Below are 8,969 nucleotides of genomic sequence, written 5' to 3' on the forward strand. Positions count from 1 at the left end.
CACCACAACCTCCACCTCCCGAGTTCAAGTGATTCTCCTGCCTCAGCCTCCTGAGTAGCTGGGATTACAGGCATGTGCCACCATGCCCAGCTAATTTTGTATTTTTAGTAGAGATGGGGTTTCACCATGTTGGCCAGGCTGGTCTCAAACTCCTGACCTCAGGTGATCCGCCAGCCTCAGCCTCCCAAAGTGCTGTGATTACAGGCATGAGCCACAATGCCTGGCCTTTTTTTTTTTTTTGAGGCATAGTCTCACTCTGTTACCCAGGCTAGAGTACAGTGGCACAATCATGGCTCACTGCAGTCTCAACTTCCCTGGGAACAGGTGATCCTCCCATCTCAGCCCTCTGAGTAGCTGGGACTAGAGTTGCACGCCACCACACCTGGCTAATTTTTTGTATTTTTTCTAGAGACAGTGCTTTGCCATGTTGCCCACACTAGTCTTGAACTCCTGGGTTCTAGCAATTTGTCCACCTTGGCCTCCCACTGTTGGGATTACAGGCGTGAGCCACCATGCCCAGCCTGTTATCAATTTCTCATATATCCCTCTGGTAGTATTTTAAAAAATAAATGTATATAAATCTTCCCTCTTTTGAAACATAAATGGTAGCACACTGTGTACTCTTCTGCATCTTGCTTTTCTCAGAGTGCCATGTTTTAGATAAACTATAGTGTAAGACTCATGCTATACAAAATGGGTCCATTAATGGGAGAAAGGGAAATATTTGCTTCACAGACACTTCCTTACTTTTGTAGGACTCAGGCAGGATTCCCTTGAACGGAGACCCATGTGAATTTGTGTGTGAGATCTCTGTCCCTTTCTGTGTTTGTTTCTTTAGGGTGTGCCTTAGTCTGATCTGACTGCTATAATAAAATAAAATCTAGGTAGCTTATAAACAACAAAAATGTATTTCTCACAGTTGTGGAGGCTGGGAAGCTGGCAAATTCGGTGTCTGGTGTAAAGGTTCAAATACTGGTTCAGGGATAACCATCTTTTTGCTGTGTCCTCACATGATACAAAGGGTAAGGGGTCTTTCTTGGGCCTTTTTTTTTTTTTTCTTTTTGAGACAGAGATGGAGTTTTACTCTTGTTGCCCAGGCTGGAGTGCAATGGCACGATCTCGGCTCACTGCAACCTCTGCCTCCCAGGTTCAAGTGATTCTGTCTCAGCCTCCCGAGTAGCTGGGATTATGGGTGCCTGCTACCCTACCTAGCTAATTTTTTGTATTTTTAGTAGAGATGGGGTTTCACCATGTTGGCCAGGCTGGTCTCGAACTCCTGACCTCAGGTGATCCGCCCACCTCAGCCTCCCAAAGTGCTGGGATTACAGGCACGAGCCACCGCGCCCAGCCCTCTTGGGCCTCTTTTATAATGCACTAATTTCATTCATGAAGGCTCTGTTCCTGCGACCTAATCACCTCCCAAAGGGCCCACCTCCTAATGTCACTTAGGGGGTTAGGATTTCAACATACAAATTTTTAGGGGTACACAAACATTCAGAACACAGCAGGTGCAACAAAACGAACAGTGAGCTGGGAGGCCACTCTTGCTCACCACCACTCAGGTGGGTTCTGGTCACTTAGACCTAGAACGACCATATAATTTTAATATCCAAAGTTAGGCAAACCTCATGCCAGAACAATAGTCATAAACTCAAGACTGTGTTAAGGTAGCCTGGATGTCTGGTCTCCCTGCTGAGACTCCCTGAGCTTCAGTTTCTTGACCTGAAAATGGGGACATGAACTGGGTGTCCTAAGAAGGAAGAAACCTTGTGAAATAAGAAAAGGCATAAACACTTGAGCAAATTATGTGAAAATGGTAATTGGTTGTATAAAGAAAGAAAATAAAGCAGCAGTTTTTGAACTGGTGATGTCATTCTTTCCTGTCACTGGGGCCCTAATCCAATGCCCCAGGGAGAAGGGGAGGAGAACAGAGTGTGTTCAGGGGAAGGGGTGGATTGTCTTTTATGAGGTTCACCAGGAAATATTTTTGAGTTCATTTATTGGAGTAATCGAGTTTTAGGCACACACACACAGATTACATATTCTGGAATATTGCTATAACCCATTTTACGGCACAGAAATAGTAAGGGGGACTCCTGGGCTTCTAAGGAAATTTTTTTATGCACATACCCATAAATTGCTGAAGACAGCTGCTGTAGCTTCCACCAGTGTGAAGCATGTAGGTACTGGAACAGATGTTAGTATGAAAGACGAAAGGTATCAGGTGAAAGAAACCCAGAGCAGTAGACAGACTGAATTCAGGGCCAGGCACAGTGGCTCACGCCTGTAATCCCAGCATTTTGGGAGGCTGAGTCCGGTGGATCACCTGAAGTTGGGAGTTCAAGACCAGCCTGACCAACATGGAGAAACCCGCCTGTATTAAAAATATAAAAGGGGCAATCCCAGCTACTCTGGAGGCTGAAGCAGGAGAATTGCTTAAACCCGGGAGGCAGAGGTTGCAGTGAGTCAAGATCACACCATTGCACTCCATCCAGCCTAGGCAACAAGAGCGAAGCTCTGTCTCAAAAACAAAAACCAACAACCACCACCACCACCAAATAAAACCACAGACTGAATTCAGGAAGGCATTGTGCCAGTGTCCTGTGCTCCACCCTGCCTTGGAGTCCTGAGTGGAAACCAGTGAGTCGGCCAAGCTGTGCTAGAATGCCAGGTCTTTCCCTGAATGAGAACTTAAATAAACTCCAGGGCCCCACCTGGTACCAACGGGAAAACAGACAGTGTTTGCCCTAATGAAAAAAATCTTTTTCAGAAAGTGTCTGTGTCTCCCATTCCTTTCCTGAATTTGATCCAAACTATGACTAAAGTGTTCTTAACAGAGGGCAAGCAGGGATGTTTGGGAACGAGTGATGGAGGAATTTCCTTCTTTCTCTAGAAAGGTCTGTATCTTCTGTGCAAAATACTACAGGCAGAGTGCCAGGCTCCAAACTAAGGAACAAGCAGGACTTAGTTAACTGAGCTGGAGTTGTGTCTGGAGCAGAAGAGACTCCCACAGGGACAGCTTTCTCTCTTGCTGAGCGATAAACTCCCTGCAGAAGTGACCTGTGGCAGAGGCCTGTTAGTAAATATCCCTATTTATTTTAAAACACCAACCTCAAAGCCAAGAGTTCGGAAGAGGGAGAAGGGTTGAGGAGTTGTTGGTCAAAGGATACACACTATTAGGAGGAATACATTTTTTGATTTTTTTTTTTTTTTGTCTGCTTGTGGGCTTGTTTGCTTTTTTTTGTAAGACAAGGTCTTACTCTGTTTGCTGGGCTGGAGTACAGTGGAAATCTTATCTCATTGCAGCCTTGACTTTCCTGGGCCCAAGCGATCCTCCCACTTCAGCCTCCTGAGTAACTGGGACTACAGGTGCACACCACCACACCTGGCTACTTTTTTTCTACTTTTGTGGAGAAAGGGTCTTGCCATGTTGCCCAGGCTGGTCTTGAACTCTTGAGCTCAAGTGATCTTCATGCCTTGGCCTCCTGAAGTTCTGGGATTACAGGCCTGCGCCACCTTGGTTGACCAAGAGAGGAGAAATAAATTTAAGATAACTGTGGTACTACACAATGACTATAGGTGTTTAATAACAATGTATTAGGCCAGGCGTGGTGGCTCATGCCTGTAATCCCAGCACTTTGAGAGGCTGAGGCGGGCAGATCACTTGAGGTCAGGAGTTCACGACCAGCTTAGTCAACATGGTGAAACCCCATCTCTACTAAAAATACAAAAGTTAGCTGAGTGTGGTGGCGCACACCTGTAGTACCAGCTACTCGGGAGGCTGAGGCAGGAGAATCACTTGAACCCAGGAAGCAGAGGTTGTTGAGCTGAGATTGCGCCACTGCCCTCTAGCCTGGGCGACAGAGCAAGACTCAATCTCAAAAAAACAAAACCACCAAAAACGAATGTATTGCATTCTTGAAAACTGCAAAGACAGTAGTGTTTTGTTGTTGTTGTTGTTGTTTTGAGATGGAGTTTTGCTCGTCGCCCAGGCTGGGGTGCAGTGGTGTGATCTCAGCTCATGGCAACTTCCTTCTCCTGGGTTCAAGCAATTCTCCTGCCTCAGCCTCCCGAGTAGCTGGGATCACAGTCACCCACCACCACGCCCAGCTAATTTTTGTATTTTTAGTAAAGACAGGGTTTCACCATGTTCACCAGACTGGTCTCGAACTCCTGACTTCAGGTGATCTACCCGCCTCAGCCTCCCGAAGTGTTGGGATTACATGCGTGAGCCACCACTCCCGCCCTAAGAGAGTAGATTTTAAGTGTTCTCACCACAATAAATGATAGGCATGTGAGGTAATGCATATGTTAATTAGCTAGATTGAGCCATCCCACAATATATACATATCTCAGAACTTCATGTACATGATAAATATATACAATTTGTTTTTTGTTTTGAGACATAGTCTCACTCTGTTGCCCAGGCTGGAGTGCAGTGGTGTGATCTCGGCTCACTGCAGCCTCCGCATCCCTTCAAGCGATTCTCCTGCCTCAGACTATTGAGTAGATGGGATTACAGGCGCCCGCCACCACGCCCAGCTAATTTTTGTATTTTTAGTAGAGATGGGGTTTTAGCATGATGGCCAGGCTGGTCTTGAACTCCTGACCTTAGGTGATCTGCCCACCTCGGCCTCCCAAAGTGCTGGGATTACAGGCATGAGCCATCGTGCCTGGCCTACAATTTTATATGTATCAATTAAAATTAATTAATTATTTAAAAGGCCAAGTGTTTAAGAAAAGGGAGGAATCAACATTTTCTTCTGTGAAAATTCAAGTTCTCCCTTTCATAATACATAACTTGTGTTGACTTCTGCATATGATACATAATCACAGAATTCATTTGTTTATATGACAGATGTTTATTGAGAGTGTAATGTGTGCCAAGTATTGTACCTAGCACTGGGGCCACACTGGCGAGTATTCCGGCCGTGGTCCCTGTTATGGCATTTACAGCTGTGGAGAAGGAAGATAAGAAAGAAAAAATCAAATACATGTAAAATTATAAACTCTGTTGAATCTGAGAGGAAGAGAGCAGGTAAACTACTAGAGAATAATGGGAGGAAGAGGGTAGGAGAGGGTAGTGGTGGTCTCAAAGGAAGCTGGGGGAGGATTTAAGTTTTCTCCTAATTTCCAGCATCCAGGCCATCTGAAATAAAGCCAACCATAGTTTAATAGACAACACAGTTTTTGTTTTTGTTTTTTGAGATGGAGTCTCGCTCTTTCACCCAACCTGGAGTGAAGTGGCACGATCTCAGCTCACTGCAACCTCTGCCTCCCAGGTTCAGTGATTCTCCTGGCTCAGCCTCCCAAGTAGCTGGGACTACAGGTGCGTGCCACCACACCCAGCTGAGTTTTTGTATTTTTAGTAGAGACAGGGTTTCACTGTGTTAGCCAGGATGGTCTCAGTCTCCTGACCTCGGGATCCACCTGCCTCAGCCTCCCAAAGTGCTGGGATTACAGGCGTGAGCCACTGCACTCAGCTGGCAACACAGTTTTTAGACAAGTGTGAGACAAAGTGGCAAACATAAGCCATGTTTGCCCATTTCTGCTTGCCAGCATAATTTTCCAAAGCTTCTGACTCTGTGAAGACCTGCAGCTCTCCAGAAAGATGCTCTGAAGACAATAAAACAGAACACACAGCCCCCACGTCTCTTGTTCTCTTGCCTGAGTCACTACATTCCTTAAAAGATGAATGACCCCCAGCCTGGGCAACATGGTGAAACCTCGTCCCTACAAAACAAATACAACAATTAGCTGGGCGTGATGGTGTGCACTTGTAGTCTCAGTCTCAGTTATTCGGAAGGCTGAGGTGGGAGGATCACCTGAACCCGGGAGGTTGAGGCTGCAGTGAGCCATGATTGTGCTACTGCATGCCAGCCTGGGTGATGAGTGAGACCCTGTCTGAAGGAAAAAAAAAAAAAGAATGGCCTTAATCCCTGACTTCTCCTACACATAAGATGACATCTGACGGGGTTAGTGATGATACCTCTGTGATTCAGGACCAGATGTACTCTGACACACAAACCTTGCTGTGATTCTGCTTTCATGTAATTCTGAGCAAGTCTGATGGGATTTTGCATATACAGAACCTCCACCCCTGTATATAAGCAGAGGTCTGAAACACTGGGCCAGAGCCTGCTCTGATTGAGGCTAAAGGCCTCAATCTATAGTCCTTAGTAAGACTTCTGAATAAAGTTAACTTTAATTCTTTAAAACCTTGATATTTTTCTTTACTTGACAGAAGTCTGCTGGTTTCCCTTCCAATCACATGGCCATGCCTAAGCATCCGTCTTTTTTTTTTTTTTTTTTTTGAGACAGGGTATCCCTGTGTCACCCAGGCTGGAGTACAGTGTACAGTGGTGTGATCATGGCTTACTGCAGCTTTGACCTCTTGGGCTCAAGCAATTCTCCTGCCTCAGCTGCCTGAGTAGTTGGGACTACAGGCATATGCCACCACATTTGCCTAATTTTTAAAATTTTTGTAGAGACAGGGGTCTCACTATGTTGCCCAAGCTGGTCTAGAACTGTGTTCAAGTAATCCTCCTGCTTCAGTCTCCCAAAGTGCTGAGATTACGGCCGGGTGTAGTGGTTCACACCTGTAATCCCAGCACTTTGGGAGGCTGAGGCAGGAGGATCGCTTGAGGTCAGGAGTTCAAGACCAGCCTGGCCAACATAGTGAAACCCCGTTTCTACTAAAAATACAAAAATTAGCTGGGCAAGGTGGTGTGCACCTGTAGTCCCAGCTACTCGAGAGGATGAGGTAGGAGAATCGTTTGAACCTGGGAGGTGGAGGTTGCAGTGAGCCAAGATAATGCCATTGCACTCCAGCCTGGGTGACAGAGTGAGACTCCATCTCAAACAAACAAACCCAAAGTGCTGAGATTACAGGCATGACCCACTGCACCCGGCCTTCAGCCTTTTCTCTTTTTTTTTTTTTTTTTTTTTTTTTTGAGACAGAGTCTTGCTCTGTTGCCCAGGCTGGAGTGCAGTGATGCCATCTCAGCTCACCACCACTTCTGCCTCCTGGGTTCAAGTAATTCTCCTGCCTCAGCCTCCTGAGTAGTTGGGACTACAGGTGTGCACCACCATGCCTGGCTAACTTTTGTATTTTTAGTAGAGATGGGGTTTCACTATGTTGGCCAGGCTGGAATTGAACTCCTGACCTCGTGATCTGCCTGCCTTGGCCTCCCAAAGTGCTGAGATTGCAGGCGTGAGTCACTGCGCCCATCCTAGCCTTTTCTTTATAGAAATTCTAGAGCTGTGAATTGTCTGCCAGTCACAGAAGATGACCATTGTCTTGGGGTTACAGGATTCATCAATGAACGATACATATGTTGGGCACCTTTTATGTGGCAGTTACAAGGAAGCAAAGAATAAGACTGACATGAAACTTGCTTGTGTCACTTTACACTCCAAGAGCCTCTTCCACCACTGCTAAACCATTTCTTCTGACCCCATAAGGCCAACTTTTCTTCCCCTTAGCAGAAAGTAAAGCCTTTGTTAGACCTCAGCAGAAGATGGTGACCAAGGCATAACAGCCTGAAAGAGACCTCATGAAGACAAACAAGAAGATATTATTGATAAAACCTCTGTCAAGGCCAGGCGCAGTGGCTCACGGCTGCAATCCCAGCACTTTGGGAGGCCGAGGCAGGCAGATCCCCTGAGGTCAGGAGTTCAAGACTAGCCTGGTCAACATGGCGAAACCCCGTCTCTACTAAAAATACAAAATTTAGCTGGTGTGGTGGCGGGCGCCTATAATCTCAGCTACCTGGGAGGCTGAGGCTGAAGAATCGCTTGAACCCAGGAGGCGGAGGTTGCAGTGAGCCAAGATCACGCCACTGCACTCCTACTCTTGGGCAACAAGAGCGAAGCTCCATCTCGAAATGAAACAAAACAAAACAAAATAAAACAAAACACCTCTGTCAGTTGCAATTCTAAATAGTGAAAAGCCGACTTCAAACCACTGTATAATTTTTATTGTATTATTGTTCAGCATCATTTAATTATTGGTTGGCATTAAACCAATACTTACATAGTTCTCCCAAGTGGTGTTGTTAGCACATTACAAAAATTAACTCATTTAATCGTCATAACAAACCCCATGAAATAGGTCTTTTTTTATTTTTATGTTTATTTTTATTTTTTGAGACAGAGTCTCGCTCTGTCGTCCAGGCTGGAGTGCAGTGGTGCACCCTTGGCTCACTGCAAGCTCCGCCTCCCAGGTTCACGTCATTCTCCTGCTTCAGCCTCCCGAGTAGCTGGGACTACAGGCCCTCACCGCCACACCCGGCTAATTTTTTGTTTTTTAGTAGAGACAGGGTTTCACCGTGTTAGCCAGGATAGTCTCGATCTCCTGACCTCATGATCCACCCTCCTCGGCCTCCCAAAGAGATGGGATTACAGGCATGAGCCATCGCACCCGGCCGAAATAGGTCTTAATGTCATCCCCATTTCACAACTGAGGATACTGAGACACCAAGAGAAGGAGTTTGCCTAAAGTCACTCAGTAAATGGAAGGGCACATCTTTGAACTAGCAACCTGGCTCCCAGGTCTAGTCACCTAACCCCTGTGCGGCGTGGCCTCTCAGTAGTATGTCTACTAACGTACTTAAGAAGAGCACACACTGCACTTACATATGTTTTTGTTTAACTTGTGGACAAAGACTTATGGATAGGTGCAAAAAATAAATCCTCTTTTGCAACCTAGAACTCATTGTTCAGTATGAGTTTTGATACATATAAGAAGGGATATTTTGATACCTGAGACAGTTAATTTATGGGAGTATTGATAGCCATAAAGTTTGGTTCCAGGCCAGGCACAGTGGCTCATGCCTGCAATCCCCACACTAGGTGGGAGTGTTGCTTTAAGCCAGGCGTTCAAGACCAGCCTGGGCAAGAAAGTAACACCTCATCTCCATAAAAATTTAAAAATTAGCTGGGTATCACAGCATGTGCCTATGGTTGCA

General features: G+C 45.9%; 1 non-coding gene across 1 annotated transcript; it reads left to right on the plus strand.

The window, feature by feature from the left end:
* The first annotated feature begins 8,628 nt into the window (after positions 1-8,628).
* On the plus strand, positions 8,629-8,756 carry LOC115895046. The gene has a single exon (XR_004055251.1). It is a non-coding gene; the product is annotated as a small nucleolar RNA SNORA40 (small nucleolar RNA).
* The last annotated feature ends 213 nt before the right edge of the window (positions 8,757-8,969 follow it).

This window comes from Rhinopithecus roxellana, chromosome 19, assembly GCF_007565055.1.
Source record: "Rhinopithecus roxellana isolate Shanxi Qingling chromosome 19, ASM756505v1, whole genome shotgun sequence".
Classification (NCBI taxonomy): Eukaryota; Metazoa; Chordata; class Mammalia; order Primates; family Cercopithecidae; genus Rhinopithecus; species Rhinopithecus roxellana.